This window comes from Siphateles boraxobius, unplaced genomic scaffold, assembly GCF_051911475.1.
Source record: "Siphateles boraxobius isolate OS27281-9 unplaced genomic scaffold, OSU_SipBor_1 13, whole genome shotgun sequence".
NCBI lineage: Eukaryota > Metazoa > Chordata > Actinopteri > Cypriniformes > Leuciscidae > Siphateles > Siphateles boraxobius.
Window position 1 is genome coordinate 13,729,133 of NW_027508733.1, and position 27,998 is coordinate 13,757,130.

The 27,998-nt window shown below is 37.7% G+C and overlaps 1 pseudogene across 1 annotated transcript; it reads right to left on the reverse strand.

Moving 5' to 3' along the window:
• Positions 1-22: 22 nt before the first annotated feature.
• LOC143735498 (uncharacterized) lies at positions 23-27,998 on the reverse strand (annotated as a pseudogene). The gene is made up of 4 exons (XR_013203187.1): positions 27,777-27,998; positions 25,199-25,349; positions 8,343-9,263; positions 23-1,086 (listed from the first exon to the last, which is right to left on the reverse strand). The product of XR_013203187.1 is annotated as an uncharacterized LOC143735498 (transcript).

Genomic DNA, 27,998 nt, shown 5'->3' on the forward strand with positions numbered 1-27,998 from the left:
TGAAAAACCATTTATACAAAATCTAATTTCCTTAGGTAAAGTCAGTTAAACTTAAAGTAAAAAAAGTACAATATTTGCCTCTGAGATGAAGTGGAGTTGAGTAAAGATCTGAAGATCTTCGGCAGCCACTGAATCTAGAGAGCTTTTGAGTTGATTTGAAATCACACTTGAAACCGCTGGTCTTGAAGAAGAACTCTGTTTACTATAACAACTTCAGATGATGTTTCCTTGTCCTGTCGCTTGTTGTAAAGAAGATAAATGAGTGAAACTCTTCCCTCGTGGAGGAGGGCAGTGATCCGGCTTCTCTCCAGTGTGGATCACTCTCTCATGTCTTTTCAGGTTTACTGACTGACTGAAACTGTTGTCACAGTGTGAACACTTGTAAAGTTTTTTCTCCAGTGTGGATCCTCTCATGTTTTTTCAGATGTGCTGACTGAATGAAACACTTGTCACAGTGTGAACACTTGTAAGGTTTTTCTCCAGTTTGGATCCTCTTGTGTGATTTCAGATGTGCTGACTGATTGAAACACTTGCCACAGAGTGAACACTTGTAAGGTTGTTCTCCAGTGTGATTCCTCTCGTGTGCCTTCAGGTTTCCTGACTGAATGAAACTCTTGTCACAGTGTGAACACTTGAATGGTTTTTCTCCAGTGTGGATCCTCTCATGTTTTTTCATGGCTTCTGACCATTTGAATCTCTTGTCACAATGTGAACACTTGTAAGGTTTTTCTTCAGTGTGGATCCTCATGTGTGATTTCAGGTTTCCTGACTGAATGAAACTCTTGTCACAGTGTGAACACTTATAAGGTGTTTCTCCAGTGTGGATCCTCTCATGTTTTTTCATGGCTTCTGACCATTTGAATCTCTTGTCGCAGTGAGAACACTTGTAAGCTTTCTCTCTGGTGTGGACCCTCAGATGTGTTTTCAGGATGCTTGACTGACTGAATCTCTTGTCACAATGTGAACACTTGTAAGGTTTTTCTCCAGTGTGGATCCTCTGATGCTGTTTCACTTCATGATATGTAATAAAGGTCTTTCCACAATCAAAGCACATGTGATTCTTCACACCACTGTGTCTTTTCTGGTGTAATTTCAAAGCTCTCAGCAGACTAAAACTCTTCCCACACAAAGAACACACGTGAGGCTTTTCCTTTGAATGAACGTTCAGGTGGCTCTTCAGGGATGATGCTGAAAAATATGATTTACCACATTGATCACAGCTATATGGCCTTTCTCCAGAATGAGAAAGCACATGTGATTTAAAACTGCTTACATGTGCAAATCTATTCCCGCACTGATCACATGTGTATGGCTTCTCTCCAGTGTGGATTCTCATGTGACTCTTCAGGCTATCTAGATACGTAAAACTCTTCCCGCACTGATCACACGTGTGCAGATTCTCTCCAGTATGGATTTTCATGTGTACATTAAGGCCTCTTTTTATTAAGAAACTTTTCCCACACTGATCACATGTGTGCAGATTCTTTCCGGTGTGTATTTTCATGTGTATATTAAGGCCTCTTTTTTTTGTGAAACTCTTCCCACACTGATCACATGCGTGTCGCTTCTCTCCAGTGTGGATTATCATGTGTCTCTTCAGGATTACATTTTCTGTGAAACTTTTCCCACACTGAGGGCAGGTGAAAGATTTTCTAAATAAACTACTTTCAGTCTGTGAGCGACTTGATTTTTCACCAGCGTTGACATGATGTTTCTCCTTTGCTTCTCTAAGTTCTTCACTCTCCTTGTCATCCATCAGATCTAAAAGGAAACAAGGTTTAATTTTCAGTAAATCATAAAGAACTGGAGAAATGAGAAGGGAAAGAACATGAATTTAACCCTGATATTTTATCAGAAAGAAACCAATAACTACCTTTACCAACAAAACAAAATCTGATATATTTAAGTTATTTCTTAATCTGATATCTATCCATTCCCAAATCACTTGTCTTTTTTAGGGTCACAATAATCCTGGAGACTATCTCAGCATGTGACTGAGAATCATAATTATATAATTAAAAATGTATTACAACATTATTATAAAAACTTCCTTATGTAATTTATAAATTACGAATCAATTTTAACCTAGAATATAAGGATGTCCCAACTGTGGTTCCCTGTATAATTTACTGCATTAGATTTGTCATTGAGGAATTTTGCCATGTTAATCAATATTGAATCAAAATTGGATCGCAAGCTTATGAATCAAAATCGAATCCAATTGAGAAATTTATGTAAATGCCCAGGCCTAGTATCAATAAATATTTGTCTTTATTTTTACTTGAAGCTAATTTTATCTTTTCCCTTTATTAGAGTGCACCAGAATGCTTCGTAAAAACACAAACATTTTCTCCTGTGGGATGATGCTCCCAGACGCCGTACAACTATTTACTTTGCAGGTATGTACTATGTTTCAAGAGTAAACATCACCATTCAAAATACTTCTCTAACATTTAAAAACTCAGCATCCCTAAACATAGCACTTTCTGCAACTAACGTTAATTGGTCATTTTCCAGGACAACAACAAGATTTTCCAAGACCATTTTATATTTCACATGAGCGCATGAGAACCTTCACACTTCTAATGACTGTTCTAACAACAACCATTAAATCTGATGAACTGCTACAAGTTTTATAACCTTAAAGGATTAGTTAACTTTCAAATAAAAAATTCCTGATAATTTACTCACCCCCATGCCATGCAAGATGTCTATGTCTTTCTTCAGTTTCTAAACGATCCAAGACGAGAAATAAGGGTCTCATCTAGCAAAACGATCGTTCATTTTCACAAAAAAATACAATAAATAATAATCTCTGAGCATCTTTGTTTTCTTTTTTTCGTAACCTTTCCAATGTGATGATGCAATGCGTGGCGCATCTCAGAGATGGTATAACACGGGCATTTGTGGTTAAAAAGTATATACATTTTTTGTTTAAGTGTGAAAATGACCAATCGTTTCGCTAGATAAGACCCTTATTTCTCGTCTTGGATCGAGTAGAGACTTTGAAGCTGCATTGAGACTGACATTTGAACCTTCTTTGAACATTGGAATAGTTGGTTGCCATTGAAAGTGAACTAATCCTTTAATGTTTTTAGGGTGACCAGATGTTCCGAAATCTAAGCTGTTATCCTGAATCCGGCCCTAATTGTCCCGAAAATTATTCTAAAGCGAAATCTTGAGTAGTTATTGTCTGATAAAACATTAAAACTGTCCGTGGAAGTTGACTCGTCCTGCAGCCAGCCCCCGCCGGCTGCTCATTGGCTGCAGCATCTTTTTTTTTCTTCTTTTTTTGATGTTCTACAAAGATACCGTAGGCACAAATTAATATGCATTTATAAGCGAGCGCAACTTGAAACAGCCGCAAGGATATGAATGTGCAGGCAGCCAGTCGTAAAGAGTTATAACAATTATTTAGTTTTCTTAATGACCGACAATTTAGTCGTAATAATACTTTTGGCATAAGGCTTATTAGCGTTAGGCTATAGCCTGAGAGGTCTGATTTACGCACTGTTACAACAGTCATTGTATTTATTTATTTTTTTCACAATGACATTTGAGTTCATGATTTTAATGTTGTTGTTTTTTGTGGCAGAATGACAGACTGTTGATCTTTGAATAAAAATATGTTTTGGTTCAGGTTTAAAATTCATTATCTTTTATTATAGGCTATGTATAGTCTTATATCATAGTAGGCCTAGCCCACCAAAGCAACCCCTCCATCCCAAATTTCAGCCAATCTCATCTGGTCACCCTAAATGTTCTTCAGCATCATTTATAAAGAATCAAGAATAAACACCAACCTATTAGTTTTTCAGTATCTTCATGTTTTATTCTGCAGGGTTCTGGATCATTCATGTTCTCTAAACTATTTCTTCACTTGTAAGTTGATGAAAATATTCCAGCATTCCACGGCCTATTGGTGAATTCCTGTGGGAGGAACTTCGCTGAAAGCTAGTTGCTGTATAATGGGATAATCAGATCTGCAAAAATAAAAAATAAATCAGTTATACAATTACACATTAAGCATTTATGTGTTATGTTTAACTATCCACTAACAATCTATCAAAATGTAAATAAATTAAATTGTTTTATATTTGACTCAACTTTTCAACTACCCGTATTTTGTTAGCTGGTTATTATTTATTTGTTAAATGTTTTAAACATGTTTTCCATCCCACATACTATAACAAAATTAATGAAGTTAAGAGAGGTTTATCTTTAAGATCTCAAAAGAATTCACTTCAGTCCGTTAACTTACACAATGAAATTATTACTTTAAGGAACAGATTATTATTTATGATTAAATACAATTTACGAGAGATCTAACAAATGATGAGAAAACATACGCTGTTGACATTAAATAAAGAGATAATCAATTTATATTAATAATCAGATTATATGAGTCAGTATTCTGAAAAAGACGATACAACTGCACTATTTCTCACAACCTAAACGAGAAAATATTTAATAATGCATCAAACGTACAACTTAGAGTAACATTGAAACACTCATACACACAAACAAACAAAACACAAAAAATCGCAAAAAGAAACCGTCAAATTGCCAGCTAAGTTACGCTAAATGTGTAACGTTATTCCAGTAGGCAGACGCCAGAAAAAGGCAAAAATATAGCGCAAATCAAATGAAAACAAGACAGAAAGGACAGCAAAAACGTTGCTTATACAAACGTTTTGTCATGATTTTGTTAATATACAAAGCTGTGAGTTGTTTTATTTTTATTATTATTATATATACAAAGCTGTGAGTAACTCACCTCAGAAGACGTCTTTGACTGAGTGAGAACGCGCCGGTGGACACGTCATCACTCCGAGACGAAATGTACATGTTATGGAGAGCTGAAAAGACATTTCTTTTACTGTCTTGTAAATATCCTAATCCAATCAGCCAGACTCTTCACCGACTTGGACAGTGGCTCGAGAGCCATTAGAACAAAAGGTGAGAGTTTCAGTAATCTGCCCGACTGTATCACCCATCTTAATGGCCCGCAAGTGCATACAGACAAAAGCTAATGTCCGACACCTGAATTGCTTGACTTACAATAGAAAGATCAGGACTGGCAATGAATCTCTTACTGATAATTCTGATATCATCATTTATACTTAAATGCTAAATTCAGTCTACTAAACTTTCTCAGTGTATATAATATTGTATTGGAACCTAAAACATTTAATAAATTTGTAACACTACAATAGCAAAGAATAACACCTTCTGAATTTATTCTTGCAAATCTCCTTGGTCTATGATGGAAACCATTAGACAATGTAGTAGAACATTCTCTCCCGCCAAAGTCAGCAACTGGATGTCTAGATTTGACCGTTTTCATTTGACTATTTGCATTAGCATTATTGTTGTAACACTGTGTCATTTTACCAATAATGTCATTGTATTCAGAGAGTGGTGTCACAAGCATTGTCACAGCAGACCGGGTGAGTGGGTCACATTTGTTAATCAAGTCAGACTTGAAACTGACATCATTCTTAGTAATATCAGGATTGCCACTGAAAGTTTTAAACATCTCCAATAATCGTTCTGAAAATTCTGCTGGATGCTCCCCTTTCCTCATGTGCATCTCAGATATTTTATCCCAATTAACTGACATCACACCTAAGACTTCAAGCAGTGCCTTTTTCCTCTGACTTATTAGCCTTTCTGTCCTTTACTTCCTGAGTTAAGGCTCCAGATAAAGTGTCAGGCAAGCACATTCTTAACAAAACGCACACATCACCTTCTGTTAAATTGTACACTTCAGCATATTCCTCCAAGTTTTTCAGAAAATCTAGTGGATCTTGTTTGGCAGGATCAAATTTACCAATATTCTTGATCACAGTTTCTAGTTCAGTTGGATTAAATCCGATTCCTCGGACTATGGTAGAGGTCATTGATTCTTCTCTTCCTTCACTAGCACATATAGTCGTAGTAGTATGGACTGGTGCCATGGGAAAACTGACTCTACAGTCAGAGTATTGGCTACTGAATGACTGAGAATCTTTTTCCCAACCCTCAGCTCTGTCTTCCTGCAAATCTGGCATTTCTGGAACTGGGTTACACAATGTGACACCTAATAATGTCTCACTACAGTTTTTCTCAGTTGTGCCATTCTTTATCATAAACTGACAAGCCGCCTTCGCTTCCTCCAAATTGTTGGACAATGTTTCCACAGATGATTTAAGCATACTATTGTTAGTTCTAAGAAGTGCGATCTCATTCTGCATCTTGACTTTTCTTCTTTCCATATCGTTTCACTAGCCAGGTAAATTTGTGTAGAAATTACAAACAAATTACAAATAACTACACGTTATAGTTCCTTTAAGATATCCGTTAGTCTAATTATTCACAGCTCCAGTACTTTGGACGCAAATGAACAAAATAGCCACACTACCTGAGGCTTAACTTAACCATGGCCACAGTCTGGACCTTAAATTTCACTACACAAAACAGTTAAAAAAAAAAATTAACACTTGTCACAGTACGTCGGACAAAACCACACTACGTCGGGTTTTATATTATTTTCTTAAAACAGTTTACTTATCCACAGTACTCCGGGCTTAAACAATATTTATCAAATTCAAAACACTGCCACAGTACGTCGGGCAAAACCACACTGCTTCGGGTTCTTGTTTTAAATTTCAGAGCCACAGTGTTAGATTTACTAATCTACTACACTATAAAACACAATCGTTGTGAAATAATTTTTACTTTAGAAACAACTGATCTAATATAATTGATGGATCGGATGGATAAAGTTGGATCGGAGCAGACTACAATTTCTTATAAGTCAAAGAAAGACTTTCAATTCACAATTCAAAGTATGAATAATATTCACTTATTATTCATCATTCTTGGTAAAGAATTATTTTATTTTAATCACTTACTAAAATCACTCCATATAGCAGTGGTTCCTGGAGTAAGTCATGAGAATATTTAGGAGCTCCATACACACACAGAATAAGGATAATTTTTTGGCTTCATATCTGGAGAAAAGATGACTTTACCCGTAGCATAAGCAACTTAGGCAATACGAGATAACCTCTCCTAAGAAAACTTAAAATTACCATATATATTTTACAGGTCTGTATGTTCTGTACAGTTCTTCCTCATGTTGTCATTAGATTGCTTTTTTCATCCACTTTTTTTATCAAAATTTGGGAAATTGCATAAAAACAAAAACAATACAAAAATAGCCATTTTCAAGTTTTAATGTTATTTAATAATAGTCTTGTACATATATCTGCGTCTTACTCGTCAGATGACTGCGATCTTTACAGTTTGCTCATTCGGGACTTTTTCATTAAGACTTTACTGAAAAGCTGACTTTTGACTATCCGTAAGGTTAATTTTCTCTAAGATACCTGAAATACCTAAGCTCATCATTGCATTAATGAAAATGTCTTTCGTTTGAATCACTAAATCAATTAAGCCAAATGGGGAAAAAAAAAAAAATCACAACTGGAAAACAAATGTTACTAATACATTGACAATGATATTGTGTAAATGGCTATTTCTGTTCATCTCAAGACCTTTGTTAACAGTTTCATTCATGAATAACAGAAACAAAGATATGTTGGTTTATAAATGTTTTATTCATTTACTGCCATTAATGTCACAATACATAGAAAGTTTTCAGAAAGCTTTAACTGCAGTTGAACACGCTCGTTGGTTCTTTCTGAGTCAGACGTGAGCTGTGCTCCAACTCTGCCTGCAGTTTGTTTTGTTAATTTCGATTCTTTGGTTTTATAACCGGTTTGGATGGGAAATGCGGAGCAGTAGGCAGTATATCCTGTATGCCCCTTACTGGCTAACGTATTTCATGATGACACCTGAATATGGAGCATCTTCCACCGTTTATGCATGTGTAAATGTACAATTTTTCCTACAGGAATACTGGGAATTGATGGTGGTGGTAAATATTCATGAAAAAGGACACGTTTGTGAACGGGCAACACAGATTTGAATAATGAACTAAAGCGTTACAAACTGGACCTTTAAAATCGTGCCTGCTACAGTACCTTCTAGGAGTCATACGAATAATGAGGGTGAGTTATAAGGATGAATGATGACGTGTGAATATTCATTTAAATGCTAAATGTTAACATACTAACATTTATGTAATTAAATTTGTTATGTCATTTAGTATTAGCCTAATAATAGGCCCCAAGTGTAGTATTTTGGTTTGATTTGGTCATGATTTATATGTAATGTTATTGCTCAACATGTTATTGAGTCACGTTTGATGAGGACCCACCATTGCATTTGAAAGAGCTGGATCTGAAGATGAATTCAAACATTTTATCATGATTTCAGACATTTGTTTTTTGTATGATAGAGTAGAGAAGCTGAATGAGTGAAACTCTTCCCACATGGAGAGCAGTGATACGGCTTCTCTCCAGTGTGATTCCGCTCATGTGATTTCAGAGATGATAACTGAATGAATCTCTTGTTACAGTGTGAACACTTATAAGGTTTTTCTCCAGTGTGGATCCTATCATGTGTTTTCAGAGTTGATAACTGAGTGAATCTCTTGTTACAGTGTGAACACTTATAAGGTTTTTCTCCAGTATGGATCCGCTCATGTTTTTTCAGAGATGTTAACTGAGTGAATCTCTTGTCACAGTGTGAACACTTATAAGGTTTTTCTCCAGTGTGAATTCTCTGGTGCAGTTTCAGTTCAACATTTGTAATAAAGGTCTTTCCACAATCAAAGCACGTATAATTCTTCACACCAATGTGTATTTTCTGGTGTACATTTAAATGACTCAGATGACTAAAACTCTTTCCACACAAAGAACACATGTAAGGCTTCTCCTTTGTATGAACTCTCAGGTGACACTTCAGGCCTTCTGTCCTAAGAAAGGTTTTACCACACTGATCACAGTTATATGGTCTTTCTCCTGAATGAGAACGCAGATGTGTTTTGAAAGCGCCTGCTTGTGAGTAACTCTTCCCACACTGATCACACTTGTATGGCTTCTCTCCAGTGTGGATTTTAATGTGATTATTAAGGGTTACTTTTTGTGTGAAACTCTTCCCACACTGATCACATGTGAAAGGTTTCTCTCCAGTGTGGATTCTCATGTGAAGTTTAAAACGTTTGTGTGAGAAACTATTTCCACACAGAGAGCAGGTGAAAGATTTGTTTGATCTTCTTTTCCGTGAGTGACTCAAATATTTATTTCCTTTTTTGACATGTTTCTCCTCCGCTTCACTCAGTTCTTCGCTCTCCTCATTCTCCTCCTGCAAGTCTAAAATGAAAGAAAAAGGTTCTGTAAATCATTTAATTAGGGATGGCCCGATACAGATACTGGCATCGAGCCGATACTGTCCTCATATACTCGTACTCATAAAAATTTGCCGATACCACACACCGATACTGCGTATATTTTGCGAGCACATCCCTTTCGGATGTCAATGGCAAAGAAAAGAAAACGAGGCACGTAGATTATTATTGATGTTAACTGACACGAACGAGAGAGAGAGAGAGAGAGAGAGAGAGAGAGAGAGAGAGAGAGAGAGAGAGAGAGAGAGAGAGAGAGAGAGAGAGAGAGAGAGAGAGAGAGAGAGAGAGAGAGAGACTTTTGACTTTTAGATCTTCTTTAATCTTTCAATAAATACATAAGAGCCTTCTTAAATAATCATATACACCATCTTACGTTACATCTTTACATTCATTGAGTATTTTTTTTTTTTTTAAAGATTAAACAGTAAACACTCATCAACATCAATATCACAAATACAATGATTTACAGCCCATTTTCCTTTAAACATCTCCATATCATTGACCAATTTATAATATGTAAACTCAATTTTAATACGAGATTTTAATAACCCTTTTAAAACAGACACAACATCAGTTGACCCAGCATCGTTCAAGCGATGTTTTCTTGATAGCCATATCGCCAATTTTGCCTGACCAAAAAGAAAATTTAATAAAACGTGTTCTTCCCTCCTACTTTTAATATACTTTGGTCCATAAATAAAAAGTACTGGAGTAAAAACTTCCCCTAACTTTTGAACCCACTCTTCTAAGATACCAAATAAGGATTGAAGTCTTTCACACTTTAAAAACAAATGAAAAACAGTCTCTTCCTCACTACAAAATGGACAACCTACCCCTACCTCTGGATCAAGGTGTGCTCTGTGTCTGTTTGTAGCTATTATCCCGTGCACTACTCTCCACTGAAGGTCTCCAGACCGTTTCTCAATGGGTAGCTTATACAGGGACCTCCAGCGTCCTTTAGGGGATTCACCTGGCCCCAGAACCTCCGTCCACTTGGACTCACTGACACTCTGCAGTGTGTTAAGATGCCACACTTTCACACACATAGTGTAAATGACTTTCTTATCAGCCTCTCCAAAAGCGGCCATATAAGGCATCTTAAAAGACAATAGGCAGCCCTCCTTTTCTTGCCATGTACCAGTCCTTGCTGAAAAAAACAAATCTGGAAAGTCACAGTTCTCAGCCTCTTCATCAGAAGTCTCCATTGCCTGTCGATAATCCTGAGGCAGAGACTCTAAAATCCGGGTCAACATTTTTCCTGCCATCCTGACTGATTTTATTCCGAGTTTTAATGCAAATTTTTCGGGGCTTATCCAACTTTTTTTATCTTTTAAGTGTCCAGTCGTTGTCATATTTGCAGCCCACATGGCTTTTCTGAAAGTGTCTGATTTAAAAACATCTGATTCCAATTCAGAATTGAAAAAAAGTGGTTCCTCCTTCAGCCATAATTTTTTTGTGCCGTCTGTACTCCGTGAAAACTTAAAAAGTGTCCATGACTTTAAGATTGATCTATAAAAGACACTCAGCCCACTTAAATTCAGTTTGTCAAAGTCCATCAAGAACAAATGGCGATCCAGCCCCATGTTTCCAGCTCTTCTTAGGAGGGCACAGGCTACTTCAGCCCAGCTCACATCTACTCCATATAGCAGTCTTTGTGCCGTCTTCAATCTGAAAGTCCTGAGTCTCGCTCTGATATCCACCAATCCCTGGCCTCCTTCTTGTGTGGGTAGATACAGTACCGCCGCCTTCAGCCAGTGCTGTCCCGACCAGAAAAAATCCACTAATCGCTTTTGTATTCCTTGTACTAGATCCTCTGGAGGTTCAAGTATTGTCATTCTATGCCAAAGTGAAGAAGCAATCAAATTGTTGCATATTAGGACCCTCCCCCTATATGACAACTGGGGTAGCAACCATTTCCATCGAGACAACTTTGCACACACTTTCTCCAAGAGGCCCTCCCAATTTTTCTTTTTAAACTCTTCTGTCCCCAAAAACACTCCTAAGTATTTAATCCCTGCACTTCTCCACTGTAATCCACCAGGAAGATTTGGACCTTTAGAAACACTACCACACCATAAAGCATCACTCTTTCCCCAGTTAACTACTGCTGACGAGGCTTTTCCATAAAACTCTAAAGCCTGTTTAAGCACCTGAATGTCACTTTGATCTCTGATAATAACTGTGACATCATCAGCATAGGCAGAGAGTTTAACAGCACAATTTAAGGTATTGACCTTTATCCCCTTTAACTCTCTTCTCATTTTACCTAACAAAGGTTCAATTACAATACTGTATAATTGGCCCGAAATTGGACAACCTTGTCTGATTCCTCTTTTAACATTAATTGGGACACTCAAACCACCACCCATTTTGATCATGCATGTCGCTTCAGCATATAAAAGTTTGATCCTTGAAATAAATTTTTCCCCAAAACCAAAAGCATTAAGGGTGTCAAACAGAAAACCATGATCAACCCTGTCAAAGGCCTTTTCCTGGTCCAAAGACAGCAGGCCCATATTAACATCTTTACAATAAGCATAGTCAACAACATCCCTGATTAAATGAAGATTATCCATGATTGATCTGTTTTTAACACAATACGACTGATCCTTGTGTACCACTTCATACAACACCTTATTTAATCTATTTGCAAGAACCTTAGACAAAATCTTATATTCTGTTCACAAAATTGCCACAGGTCTCCAATTCTTTAAAAGTGTTAAATCTCCTTTTTTCGGGAGCAATGATAGAACAGCTCGTTGACAGCTTGTTGGAAGAACACCTTCACTAAAACATTTCTGAAGTACTTCAAAATAGTCATCTCCAATTATTGTCCAAAAAGATTTATAAAACTCGGCCGGTAGTCCATCCAAGCCAGGGCTCTTGTCTGAGGAGAGACCCTTTACTGCCAGAGAAATCTCCTCAAAGGATATATCAGTCTCTAAATGCTCTTTATTATCCTCAGACAACACCGGTAAGTCTTTTAGCAGCTCTCTTCTGCAATGTTCATTAGATGATTCAGCAGCGTACAAGTTGGAGTAAAACTCAACAGCAATCTTTCTCATTTTCTGTGGATCTGAGGTCACATGTCCAATATTGTCCTTCAAAGAAAGCATCAATTTCTGCTGACCCACTTTATGCTCTAAATTAAAAAAGAAAGTAGTGGGAGCATCCATGTCCTTCAGGGTTAAATAACGACTTCTAATGAGAGCTCCTTTAACCCGTTCATCCAGAATTAAACTTAAGTGATTTTTCTTTTCAGTCCAACATTCTTTTAAATTGACATCATCATTAGCAGTCATTTCCATTTCAATATCAACAATCTCTTTTTCAAGACACTTTAAAGTATTTTTTAAACCCACAGAAGAATAAGCAGAAAATTTCTGAGAAAAATCTCTTATGTGCACTTTACCAACTTCCCACCACTGTATTATATTTTCAAAAGTATTCTTTTCTGATTGCCATGCTTCCCAAAAAAACTTAAAAGTTTCACAAAACTCTCTATCTTTTAAAAGTTTAATGTTAAAGTGCCAGTAACAGCTCTTCTGTGTGCTTTTAGAAAGTGTATTAGGAATAATTTCTGTACTAATAACTCTATTTTTCAAGTTGCAAGATATATAAAACCGATCCAAACGAGCAGCAGAAATCCTATCGTTACAGACCTTCACCCATGTATATAGTTTTACAAAAGGATTGTGTTCTCTCCATACATCCAAGAGATTCAGACTTTTTATAGCCCCAGCTAAAGAGGAAGCTGACGATGCATGAGATTCTTCCCCATTTCTGTCAAGAGTAAAATCAAGAGTGCAATTCCAGTCCCCCCCCACAACAATAAACACATCTTCATCCTCTTCATTAAGCACTTGTTCAAACTTCTTGAAAAGTAAATTCCTTTCTACTCCAACATTAGGAGCATAAATATTTACAAACAAGAATTTAAAATTTCTAATTTCAGCTTTAACGGTTAAAAGCCTTCCTTGCTCTACTTCATTTTTTGATAGGACTTTAACATTTACAGTAGGAGAAAAAAGAATAGCCACACCAGCACTTAGATTGGTCCCATGACTGAGAAAATACTCTCCTTTCCACCACAAACCCCAATTAACTTCATTACTACAACTACTATGAGTTTCTTGCAAAAACGTAACACTCAAGTCTTTCATATTAATGATTTCTGATAAAACCTCGTTCTTTCTCCCATCCCTCATCCCATTAATATTAAGAGAACCAACCCTTAAGATCTCCATAAGAAAAATAGAAAAAAGGGGAAAACAGATCAGATAGAGAGAGAAACTTTCAGCCATTGTAATTATTTAGATTTTCCCTTCGCTTTTCCCATCCTTTTTCCTGATCTAGCAACCGTTAAGTACTTTTTAAGACGAAATCTTTTCTGTTGTGAAAGTTCATCATAGCTACTTTTTTTCCTTGCCCACATTACTGAAGCAATAAACTTGTCAACATCAGGGAAATAATCTGTTATTTCAACACCTGCCTTTCCTTTTGTCTTATCCAGAAAAGAATTAATCTGCTCAAGGGGATATAAATCTTCTACACCCTCCTTAATCTCATCATTTCTCTTTCCATCCTCAGTGTACTGTGATAAATCTTCAGTCTCATCATCCATATTTTCCTCAGAAACACATTTCTGTACAATATCATCATCAGCATCACTCTGATCAACTTCATCATCATCATCACTCACCTCTTTATCTGGTGAATAACCACATCCAGGTTTCTCTAGGCCGCTCACCTCCTCCTGTTGCTCGTCTACTCCCTCTGTAACTTCTTTATCCTGCTCCTCGATTCTCTCCTTTTCTGTGTTGATTACCAGTACTTGACTAACTACATAATTTCCTTCACCACGAGATGTAGAAGGACGCTGTTCATCTCTATGTGGACACATTAGCCGCTTATGTCCCAAATCACCACATTCAAAACACTTCATACTCACTGTACTCGCATAAACCATGAAAGAATTCTCTCCGTGAGTAACACGGAAAGAAGCTTCCAAGGTCCTCTCCGGCGAGCTGAGAAACATATAGACATGTCGTCTGAAGGACAAAACGTGCTTTAGTGCTGCGTCTTTACATCCGAGTGGGACCGCTATTACAGGACTTGCTATCTTACCAAATCTCAGTAACTCTTTCACGATAGCTTCATTAGATATGAAAGGAGGGGCATTGGAAACTATTACTTTAGTTGCTGGAGCCGACAGCGGGGTTACCGGAACAAACGTTTCTTTCACCCATATTCCGCTTACAGTCAGTTCATTGACGAGTAATTCAGTTTTCAAAAACACGACTACCGCTTTATTCATCCGTGACGCCAAGACTATGTTTTCAAAACCATGCTTCTGACCGATAACTAGGAGTAAATCCTCCACTGTCACTCCTGCCTCAGGAACACACCTGCAGCCATTTCGGAGTGACAAGGGTGGTTTTCCCTGCGCGTGAGCAGTCGCCATCCCGGCGACTACAATCCGCGCACACACGAAAAAGACTTTCTTTCTATACTGATATTATTAAAATCACAGCGAAGGGAAAACTAAGTAAACACATAAAGAAGAAAAAGGAAACACCAAAGAACACCACAATCACTCTCGACAACACTCTCACCACGCGCTCCGCACCTCCACAACTCCCAGCATGCACCAGAGAGAGAGAGAGAGAGAGAGAGAGAGAGAGAGAGAGAGAGAGAGAGAGAGCTTCTGTTGAATGCTCTTGATTGCTGATCGTTCACTCAGCACGTTATTTGGATGAAAACTAAATTGTATGCAAGTAAAGTAAAACATGAACTGTTACCTTATTTAAGTGTAACACGTGGTTTCCTACATTTTTACAGGACGCGTGCAGGTCAAGAAGTTCCATGAACGCAAACACCCAAAGCGCGCGCCCCGCAAACCAGCGTCTCTGTGCGCGAATACCGAGTTAAATTGTCTTTCACGTCTTGCGGACAAATTCACACAAAATTATGTAATAACGCCCGTCTTGGCGACTATCCTATAGTACACAAAGTCGTTAGTTGGTTATATCTCAAATGAATGTAGCAGTGTTCAAATGTGGTCTGTGCGTTCGGTCATAAAGGGGCAGCGGTCTAATAAACCTGCTTCTGTGTTTTAATGTTAATCAAACAAAGGACAGAGAAATACTCGCTGCTCTTGAGTAAATACGCTACCGTTTTCAACTTTACAAAAATATCTATCTATATATTATTTATACAGCAATGAATATGCTTTTTTCACATTTGATGACTTTATACAAATTTCTGTACCTGTTAGATCTACCTGAAAATCTCAAAAAACACTGTTTATTTAATTTCATTTCTTTGTTCTCTTGTATTTATTTATCCTATTTGCCATTTGATTGTTTGTTCTTATTTCGTTACTGACTGCTTGTTTTAAATTCACATTAATTAGGCTGGTAGTTTTTGTTGTAGTATCAAAATTGGATTAAATAATTGGGATCAGTTACGGTATCGGCGAGTATCAAAAATTAAAGTATCGGTATCGGACTCGTTCTGAAAAAAAGTGGTATCGGGACACCCCTACATTTAATAAAAACATCAAAGAGAGAAATGTGAAGGGGGAAGTAAACTGATGTAACAGCAGAAAGTAGACAGACGCTATACAAAAGTTATAACTGCGCACAGATAACAGCGCGAGTCCTGATTTTCACTTCTGTGATAAAAATTTGCAAATTGGTGGGACAAAACACGTCCAAATTATACTTTTAGCAACAGGTATTTTCACTCTAAGATGGTAAAACTTAGCAGTTAATCCACGAATCACATGTGTGCCGAACCGTGGGGCCTTTTCCGTATGGATCAAAGATCAACTATACGATCCATTAATAATTAATGAACACACTTATGTAGTGATCTTTTTCTTTGTAGAAAAGTTAGAAGCTCAGACCAGGAGACGGTGGAAGTTTTCCAAGCAGAAGTTCTTGTCGTTGCTTCAGTCATTCCAACATCGTCTGACTTCTTGAGTCAAACATTGTAATATATATACATTATAAGAGGGAGGGATTACATTGTGATGGTAGAAACTCGTATACAGGTTTAGGAACCTGTATTAAAAGAGAGAGGGAAAAACCTATTCAAACCCTGAGACTCCAGAACAGGAATGACAGGACTCTCTCTTGCTAAGACAAAAGCTCGCGAGAGTCTCCAAGAGTTTCACTAACATGTTTCATTTAAAGGCCATGGTATAGGTTTTTTTATTTTTTGGCAATTTTCTAGTTGGTAATAAACATTTAAACAGTTATCCATTGTATTTGATGTTGTAGGGTACTCAAAAATTAAAATATAATACGGAAAAGTAGGTGATATGTTAGCATTTAGCTACAGCTAAGCGATGATTCTTATTTCTCCCACAATGCATTCCATGACGTCACATGAGGTACTCGCTGACTGTTGGACGACAGACGAAAGCCCGCGGCCCGCCTTACCATTGAGGGAGAGTGATACGAGGAGTAGCTAGCTAGTGAAAGACTGACAGTGACAGATTTATAAGTAAAGATAGATGGATAGATAGATAGATAGATAGATAGATATATAAGCATAGCATATATAGTGAGAGATAGCATAGCATAACAGATAGCTTAGAGATTGATAAAGAGTAGCTCATAAATAACGTTAGTCAAAATGGTTTATTACTGTGTTTGTGGCGGGTGCAAGAACTACAGCAAAACTGGACATAGGGTCCATTCCTTCCCCAAGGACAAAGCGATCTTCCGAAGCTGGGTGCAGTTTGTGAAGATTAGGCGGGCAGATTTTTCAGCTAGCTCTGTCACCGCCTACTCGAGAATATGCAGCGCGCATTTCAAACAGGAGGATTACAACTCAGGGGACGCCAAGATGGTCTCACTTGGTTTAAAGAGTGAGAGAAGTGCTAAATTACTTCCTACCTCCGTGCCGTCTGTGAACGCAAACCTCTCTGCTTGCCCTGTCCCGAGGTCGAGAGACACAGCCTGCCGCAAGCGAGAAATTGCCACGGTAAGCATCATGCTAACGTTAATGTTTACAAGCTGCGTGTTAGCTAGCTCTGTGTGTATTTTGTATACCGTGCTCCCTTTGACACAGCCTCCACTAATTTACAAGCACGATCACTCTGACACTAGAAGAGCATATTTCGTGATTCACGAATAAAAATTAGAATAATAACAAAATTGCCCTGAGGTAAAAGTCCATATCATCATGAGTGTTTGGATCAGATCAAGCGGCTTTCGCAATAGTGTGTTCGCGTTTTGTTTTTTGACTGCTACGGTTCTCTTTCACATATATTTTACCGTGACCATGTCGCCAGGGCTGTAGTGAAGGCTAAACGCAAGTAAAACATTTACTATCGCATATCTGGGTCCACAGTACTGCAATCTAAGTCAGTGGTTCCCAACCTTTTTTCTCTTGTGTAGCACCTAACAGTTACCCTCTTAGCATTTTTCTCACCCACTCGCACTGTTTTGATTTTGGTACGGCTGTGCCATAGGTTATTGTTTCCACTGGGAAACTAACGTTAGTTGTAGCACACACGTCCCATTTTATTTATGGACTTATGAAATGACTGGGAATATTTACTTATCGTCTTGGAATTTCAAAGATAAGTAAATAATTCTCAGTACTTCCAAGTTGAAAATAAATGATTAATTTAATGTGCTCCTGTAATGTGCTTGTGCACCCAATGTGCTTGCGAATCACTTCTAAGTATTCATAGTTTACCCACCTCTTATTTCACCACTACACCCTTGCATTTTGCTGACCCTTTTTCACATTTGTTTTTGCAAGATGTTGATAGACGCCTCACAGCAGGAGAATGTGGAGAGTGTCTATACTGGGGATCAGCCCTTGCCCTCCTCCACTTCTGACGCTGGGACACAGTGTTCTTTGAAGCAACATCATTCGTTATGCAACATCATTGATGAAGGCCGTCATGAACCTAAATGCAAATTATTAAAAAAAAAAAATTCCACAGACAATTCCAATGATTTAGTTGTAAGAATTTATTTTAATTTATTTTAGTAAGTATTTATTTAGTTATCTTATTTCCTTCTGACCCTGTCATCTCATTTGGTGGTGTTTTCCTGTATTTCTGCATGTTTTGTTTTCTCTTTGTGTGCTGTTGCTTTGGTTTTACTTTGCACTAAATCATTAAATTTTTTCGTCTTTGTAAGTGGCAATAATTGTCGCTGTACCCCATTCACGGGGTCCTGCATGCTGCATGTCTGCTCCTCTGTCTGTTATTTGCATGAAATTTGTTGTATGTAATTCAAAATAATTTACCAATCATTTTACCTGTGCCTTGTCAACGTCTGTGTGCGGTGTTGTCTGGGCTCACTGTGTGTCAGCTTGATGTGCTTTTGCATGTAACACTGCATATGCATTCATGAAAGAGTGTGTGTGTGTGTGACTGTGACTGTGTGTGCGTGCGTGTGTGTAAGTGAGTGTGAGAGTACGAGAACCATCAGTTGACCCTCAGGTAAGACCACACTTTTGAAGGCATCTGAGAAATACTTTTTTATCCTTGGATGATGCTAAGCAACTCATACATATTTTTATTTTCTCCCATCTTGATTACTGCAATGCTATGTACACTGGCAGGGTCCGAAATTAACTTTTTGGCTCACCTGCCACGGGGACTGGTAGATGAAAAAATCCACCAGCCAAGCATATTTTTTACCGGCCAAAATAATAAACAGCCTTTTTGTGTCACATATACATTCATTTCAGTACATTTAATTGAGATAAGTATTATGTTGAATGAATAAGAGTACATAGAAGTCAAATCAGAGCAACAAATATAAGACATGGAAGATGTGAGCATGGAACTAGTGCTCATAACAGTACATTTGAAGGTTTTGTAAAACTATCAGATACTTTACCGAAAGTAAACATAAAATTATGTTTTAAAATTATATATATACACACACACACACACACACATTTAGCTTTTTAATTGTTTGCTGCATGGTAAAAAAAAAACAGTATATATACCCTGTATTTGTTAAATCATGGGGTGCGTCGACACGCGCAACCACACGCGCCTAAAGACATATTTCGCTGAGCAAGCACAATGAAGCAAGGCAAGCGAAAAGAAGTAGCTACTGTGTGGGACCATTTTGACAGAAAGGGCGACGAAGTTACTTGCAAAATATGCTACGTGGTATTATAATAGCAGTAGGCCTAGTGCAAGTACAATACAATATCACTGGCGAAGCAAACATCCACAAGCAAATGAAAGGCGCTTTCCGAAATTGGCCACTCTAGCGAGACGTTATCTCTGTATTCCCGGGACATCTGTGCCATCGGAGATCCAGACTCACCCCACATCATGTAGACATATTACTTTTTTAAGTAAAAACTAGACAAGCTGTGGATTGAGGTAGGCCTGCTATTTTTATTTGACGAAAAAACGTAGTCTGATGAAAAAAAGCGTTTTTTTCAAAGCTTCAAACTGATTCAGTGTTTTATTTTTGTCATCTTAATTTGTTAATTCTTTAAGTTAAAATAATATATTTAGTGCTGGTCTATTTTGGGTGTGGAGAAGGTTCACACACGCTTCTTGAGGCACACACACACACAAGGTCTCTCGCTCTCTGCAGTGCGCGCGCTACACGGTTTGGAGCACAGTATGAGCGCGCTCTTTCTTTCTCGCTCGCTCTAGATTCCTGGAGATTTGAACTAATTTGCGAGCATCAGGCAGCCGCTATCAATATGCGGGAGACTCCCGAAACTTCCGCAAGACTTTGGATGTCTGGAACATCCACCCGCCAGTGTGGCGTATAGCCTTTTGAGATTTACTCGCCAAACGGAAAATCTACCCGCATTTGGCGCTTGGCGGGTGCTAATTTCGAACCCTGTACACTGGCCTTTCGAAGAGTTCTTTAGCGAAGCTACAATTGATACATAATGCTTCTGCCAGAGTACTAATGAAATTAAAGCGTTGCATTCCATGTATGAAAAGTGCTATAAAAATAAATGTAGTAACCCTTATAAGCAATTCCAATAAACTGTTTTTACTTATTTAAATTGTTCTGTGTACTTTATAACATTTTAAGGGCAATTGGGCGATCACAACAGAATATTTATTAATATTTATTTACAGAATTATTTTTATTCATTCTCATTCAAACGAGGCCATTGAAAGCCCTGATAGGTCTGGTCACCACTTTGGAAGTTTTGCCTTATGGTTGAAACCACACAAGAGGGTAGAGGCTTCCTTATACTCCTCCCTAAAACTCCATAAGCCCAGTGTATAGCCTGCCTGTACGCAGTGTACCGGTATTGCCTAGGGATAAGTAGGAAAGATTTGTAAGTTTTAAACTCTGTAAGTAGGTTGGAAACGTCATTTGAAGCCTGTCTCTTATGCATGTTTGTGCATGCAACACATGTCTTGTCACCTATAGCTGTTGTTCAAAGGACTCCCTGTAAAAAGATTGGTAAAGTAAACATAAACCATGAACATACTCGTGCGTGCTGGCTTGAAGGGGGCCATGATCCTGCCTGAAGTGCGAGTATGCTATCTGTAGCACAAACGGATTCAGGCAGCATGCCTCAAATCCAGGATGCTGCGTTAGGCACGTTACATTTGCTGGCCACGGGGTGAGATCCTCGACCAGAGACCAAAACGCGCTCACCTCCCTACAACACAAGCTCTCCACCACAGTTTCCATGGGACGACACTGCCCACACACACACCTGCCAAACACAGCGACACAGACGCTTACTACTCACTCCCTCTCCCGGTAAGCCTGACTGTGTCAATGACAATCAATCGCAAGGAACACGAGTTGGCACTATCAACAATAATCACACTGAAGACATGACCAGCCTACTCGGCGTCGGCTACGGTGAAACAACATTTTCACCGGAGAAAGAGGTAAAAGTTTAAAAATAAACACTCACAGGTGGGACTGTCAAGCTTGCATTATATTTATAGATCTTCTGACTAAGTTTAGGGTAACCTTACTTTTTTCTGAGCCAACGACATAATCACTGTCACTGGATAAAAAGAAAACGTTGACTTTCACTCGATGCTATTCACTGACAGTAAAAAAAAAATGTAATTGTATGCACTGCTGTTCATTGACTACTAGCTCCAGCGGTCATTGCTGCATTTCTAAATGGTAGCAACTCACCAGGACACTACACCAACTCTCCATTCATTCTCCTCTGACCATGCCTTTATTTGTCTTTGACGGCCATCGGCTCTCGGTATTTCCTCATTCGCCCTCTCACGTCTAAACGGTTCGAAATTGTATGGCTGTGGGCCATCATAAATGTTAACTGTGGGTCTTGCCACCTCTTCCTCATCCCAGTTAGACGCCATAGTAGTCAGTGCCAGTCTGCTAGAATTAGTTCAAGTAACTTAGCTGAGAACGGCTGAGGCTACATTCCACCGCGTCTACCTCGTGTGAAGTCATCGCCGAGTTGCGTAAAAAATAACCGTTACTAACCAAAAACTACAATAACTAGACTTTAACACCATTTTGGAGACATTTCTAACTTTATATACATATCTTGACTGCTTTATCTACCCATTAATCGACAGTGGTGTTTAACCTGCACCATGGCCTTTAACTTACAATAGAAAGAAAACCCGTCTGACAGCTGTATATAGAGACACAGAATAAGACAGGACTTTCGTGCTCCACAGCTGAATGCTAAATTCAATTTACAGAACTTTCTCAGTTTATATATGATAGTATTAGAAGTTAAATTAAACCTTTTAATACATTTGTATTCCTTCACTTATCATCATGATTGCTTACCAAAGATGGAGAAAAGTCCTACTCCAGTAAGGTACTCAAAAGCGCTTCCCTCCACGTTTTCTGATGCGCATCGATTATTTTTACCACATGTGCACCAGTTATGTATGTGCACCCCTCACTATAAACATTTACACTAAGGGTCTATTCACACCTGCCTTGTTTGGTTTGATTGAATCGAACTCTAGTTCGTTTACCCCCTTGGTGCGGACCTTTTGGGCAGGTGTGAATACAGCAATCGACCTCTGGTGCAGACCAAACAACCGAACCGAGACCCAGCTGAAGAGGTGGTCTCGGTACGGTTCCAAACGAACTCTGGTACGGTTCGTTTACGGTGTGAACATGAACCGACCCAATTGCAAGAAAGCACTGCGCCTTTGAGTTAACAGGCTTCCGTAGTCGGAGTTGCGTTATGGGAAAGTGATCTGTTGTAGCCTACTACATTCCATTCCGGCGCGCTGTCTGGCCACACGATACTGTTGCGCGTCTTTCTGCGCGTCCTGTGTGCATCATTGGAATGGAATGAATGAGTCACAGGGCTCTCAAGTGCCACGCATTGAGCGTGACAGTCACTCATTTCGGTCTTTTGTCACGCTCTCCCGCCACACATTGTATTTCTCACGCTGAAAAACTATTTGTAATAAATTTAATATGCCGCAGCGCCCAAAACTCTGGCCGCGCCGCTCTCACTGTGGAACCGGCAGGAATCAAGCGCGTCTCCTCTGGTGTTGTTAGCCAATCAGAAAATAGCACTATTGTATCTGGGTAAGATTTAACACAACGACCAATGACACCGCGTCGGCACGACACACGTGTGGTTTTGTTTACAAATTTTGGTTCACTTGCAAAAAGAGCAGTGTGAGAGCGAACCATTCCAAAAAAAAAAAAAAAATTTGTATTTGGTTCGGACCAAAGCAAGTGAACTATCGGACTTTCCTGGTGTGAATACACCCTAAATTTGCATTTCCTTACCCATTCAGGAAAAATGTATTTAGTTAAAACAAACTGTTTAATTTTTATATTTTATGTTTATTTCTAGAAATTAATAAAATCATGTGAATGTAAAAAAACTTTCAATTTTAACAACAAAAGTTCAGTAACATGGTTGCATAAATTGTGAACCAGATGTAAAATAAAACCTCTTGGATAGTATTTAGTTTGAGTTCCTGATGTTGACAACTAGGGATTCACCGATACCATATTTTAATAAACCATCTGATATACCAACTTCTTATTATCGGCTGATACCGCTCCGAAAACATTGCTGTTTTTTTTCTTGATAACTGTAGAATATCTATATAACCATAAGTGTTGAGGAAATCTGGTTAAATGTTAAAAAAATAAATTAAAAATAGCTTTTTGTATATCACATTCATCTAATCTTTCCTAACGATCCGCTAGCTGCCCGCCCCATAAGCATGCAAAACCTCACAACAACCACCCCCTGTCGGTGAATGGTTGAAACACTATTTGTTTTGGTTTTGAGTGGTTGGTGAAACCAATTGTTTTTGTGTGCGGATCTCAGAGCCTAGGCTGCCTACAGAGACACGTTTTTTGACGGCATGCTTATGGGGCGGGCAGCTAGCGGATCGTTAGGAAAGATTAGATGAATGTGATCTGTTTTTTGGGCCTGAAATTACTGATACAACCTTTACGATTTATATTTAAATACATCTAAGCTATTTATGACATTTATATATAACTCTGGCTGGAGTGAGTTTTACCGCGCTGACTGTCGTAACAACGTGACATACTGTTTAAATGCTGAATACAGGATGGCTGAGAAAGAGTTTCTGAAGAGTAAATAATAATCTGTGACACAACACACTGCACACAAACGTTTCAGGAGCTTTAATATGCTTTTTTACCAGTAACAGCCATGAGTACTGTAAGGCCGTCTAACTCGATCCAATGGCGGTATTCGAATTAGCGGTGAAGGTCTTTGCGTGTTACTGTCTTTTCTCGTGGCAAAGTATTTTTGGTTAAATGCAATACATTTTATCTTATGTATTAACTCGTTTCATCTGACTCCATAAAATGAAAAGGTTTTTCAATGATATCTGTGCATCATTAAATATACGTTAATGTTTGATTATTCCTTTTAACTCCAATCAAAATAAAGTCAAAGTCTGTTAGAATAATCAAATATAACAATTTATTATGTCAGGTAAATGTATTATTACAATTCCATAATCAATTGAAAGATAATCAATGCAAACCATCAAATGTTCTAGAACAAAGAGGAAAAGTTTACCCGACAAGAAATGCGTGAGGCAGAGAGACTCGCAACTCTCAGCCTCACGGGCCGATCTCAGAAATAGAAAAAGGCCCTGAGCTCTCGCTGCGTTTCATTATATACCCAGACCTCATTTCAAATCTAAACATCATTCACAGTGGAAATTTACCTGTAAGTCACCATTTGCTAGCAGTGGAAAATTAGCATTCAGTCAAATGGTCGAAGGTGTTAACTCAAAGACACACCCTCCAGTATTGGAGGGTGTGGAAGATATTTCTAAACTTCCTAAGAACTTTATTACCTTTTGGGTTTACTTCTTTGGGAATGAGACATTTGTACCAGTCGTACCGAGACATTTCAAATAATACCAAATATGTATAAAACTAGATCATAATCATTCACATTAAACCATTTAGATTCTTGTGTGAGTTTGGGAGATCTCTGCCAGGATGAAGAATGGGGGACAGAAATGTAGATTAGGATGAGGGAGGTAAGACCTTCGTCTCAGTAGTGAATGAGGGAGAGTTCAAATGTTAATTTCCTTTGTTTTCTCAGAGAGTGGCCCTCTCTTAAAGTCCTTCAAGTTTTTCCAGTCTTACAGTACGCAAAGTATTGGATTTGGATCAGTCCGGTCCAAAAATTGCAGTATTGGAGCTGATAGAAACTGAATATTGGATCAGTGCATCCCTATTGACAACCAATATAAATGTCTGAGTTTCAGGATATTTTCTACCCAGTTCATGGAAAGTGCCCTGTACGTTATGTTTAACTTTAACTTATTTCACAGCTCCTATAGCTTTTCTTATTTTTTACTACAACTACAAAATCTGCTGAACTGCTGCAAGTTTTATAACCTTAATGATCTTCAGCATCATTAATAAAGAATCAAAAATAAATACCAACCTCTTTGCTCTTCAGTTTCTTCATCTTTTATCCTGCAGGACTCTGGATCACTCATGTTCTCACTGTCCTCAATTCTTCTTCAGCATTTATTGGTGAGGCAGTGGGAGGAGCTTCACTGATGGGGAATCAGTGTGTGGTAGGAGGAGCAGATCTGACAAAATCAAAAATAAATCATCACATTTGTTTTCACAATTTTACACATTGTATGCATTGATATTCATCTATCAAAATGTACATTTGTACAAGACATGTAGAAAAACATGAATAAATGCCAGAATTAAAATAATCCAAATATAAAAAAATGTAAGAATATAAATACAGTAGGATAAACTAAACTAAAACTAACAGATTTATATAAGCAATAAATAACATATTTTTTTTATTAATTGTTTTAAGTTTGTAGTCGTTTTTACATAAAACATGGTTTATTACAGACTATAACAAAATACATTGTAGATTTCATAAGTGGTGATTATGCAGTTTGTCTGTCTGTTGACACCAATGAAATGAGCTTTAAGTGTCAGTTTACAGGTGATTGAAGACATCAGCATAATTAATGAGCTGAAAACTATTAAACTATAGACATTAAAAATAGAGGCTTTTAGCAGCTGTTAATAGTGACACTCCTGAAACAAGCTTTACAGATCAACAGCAGAGATGAACTAATATGCTGAACTAAAAAAAAAACTGATCAAATCAAATAAAACATCAGTAATACAAAAAAAAAAAATACAAATGACACCCATCTTTGCAGTAGTTTTTTCTGCTTCTTTTATAAATAACTAGCCTACCCCAACAGTGGGATAAGATATGTATTTGAACAAATTTAGTTTGATTTTCCAATAACTACATTAGCAATAAGGAAATTAGATCATTAATTTCTTACAAACTCTGTATAAAATATTTAGAAGTAACATAAAATGTGAAATGGGTATTCAATTTAATTTTAATGATGCAAAGTAGGGTAACTAAAGCATATTTTATGATTGTGTTAAAAAGCACTGTAAACTTCCAATCTTATTTCAGAAGAGTGAGTCAATGCAGTGCAGATTATAGACATCTTCAGTAAACACAAAACTCTTACAACTTTTCACAAAACAAATCCATGCGTGCTCTACACGCACTACAGTGTTGTTTGCTAGTTTCAGCCCGACTAGCATACGCCTAGATTGTTAAATCTGGATCTCAAAGTGCTGTGACACAAGCACTATAGCAGTGTATAGCACTATATTATATAGCAGAGTGATTGTTCTGCCGTGGCAGCTCGGAAAAAAGTTGTATAAGGAGTCTTTTCATTCCTCTTCTAATAAATCACCAATGTCTCTTATCATCTGCATTTTTCTGAGCCTTTTTAGTTTTTATACAGAGCAGTGAAGGAAAGTATTACAAATAAAATAGTATTACTGTTTTTCTTTAGTGTGGATCTTTCATGTTTCCTAACTGACTGAAACTCTTGTCACAGTGTGAACACTTGTAAGGTTTTTCTCCAGTGTGGATGTAACCCACCAAAAAATAAATAAAGTAGGACAAATATCTACAGAGTCTGAGCTCACCAAATACAGATAAATCACAACCTATATTAATATCTGGACTTCCGGGTTCGGGGTCTCACACCTTGCAATGAAAAAAAAAAGATTGAATAATCTTAAATGTGTGTCTGCACTTGTTTTAATGGTTGTCTACAATACTAACTGGGCAAAAAAAAAATATATATATATATATATATATATATATATAAAATAAACCAGTCAATAAAATAAAATACAAAATAGAATTAATTAATGAATAATAATAAAATTAATTAATGAATGAAACAATCAGTTCACTGAAAAGTAACTGTATTCACTGAAATCTTTTCTTTAACTTCAATTCAATGAATGTGCACACATCACGAGAGAATACTTTTGCCTCTTTACAAATCACCATTTGAAAACAAAATTCACCATTCACCAATGAGTTCTTACTAGGTCAAGACAATATGATAATATATCACCAATTCTATCATATCTACACTGGTTATCTATTAAGTTGCGTATCAACTACAAAGTATTACTACTGTACTGACCTATTAAGCCCTAAATGGTTTAGCTCCTGTGTATTTAACGGAACTTCTATCGCCCTACAATCTATCGCGCTCTTTAAGATCACTAAATTCGAGGCTTCTGATCATTCCTAGGATATCCAAGTCCACTAAAGGAATGAGGGCTTTTTCACATTTAGCTCCTAAACTCTGGAATGGCCTTCCTGATATTGTTCGAGGCTCAGACTCGCTGTCCCAGTTTAAAACTGCTAGCTATTAAGACGCATCTCTTTAGCCAAGCATTCACATAATATGTGGCATCCAGTCTATTGAAAAGACCAGAACTGATGGTTAAATGACTTTTATTGCAATCTGTGTCATCAACCAACGTAAGAGCAGGTTAAAAACAAATAAACCTTGCATTACCATCACATTTCGACCGTTAGTTACACAGCTCATTAACTTACATAAGTTTCAATCCGTTAGCATTACCAAATTATAAATTTTATGATAAACATTTCAAGTAGCTCAAATGTAAGCTTCGTTAACTTTACAAACCTTCTTCCTCAATTGACCACTAGTGCTAACGTTAGTGAATGAACGAATCTTTGTTTTCTTCCTCGTGAGTCTCAAACAGTGGAATCCAGCGCGGTTCTCCCCTGCGCGAATCCAACACGATCACGGAACGTTGAAACAATCCAAACTAATGCAATAAAAGAGTTCAGAGATCAATTTAGTAAAATATTGACATCGATGGTTTAGATTAAGGATAGCCACACA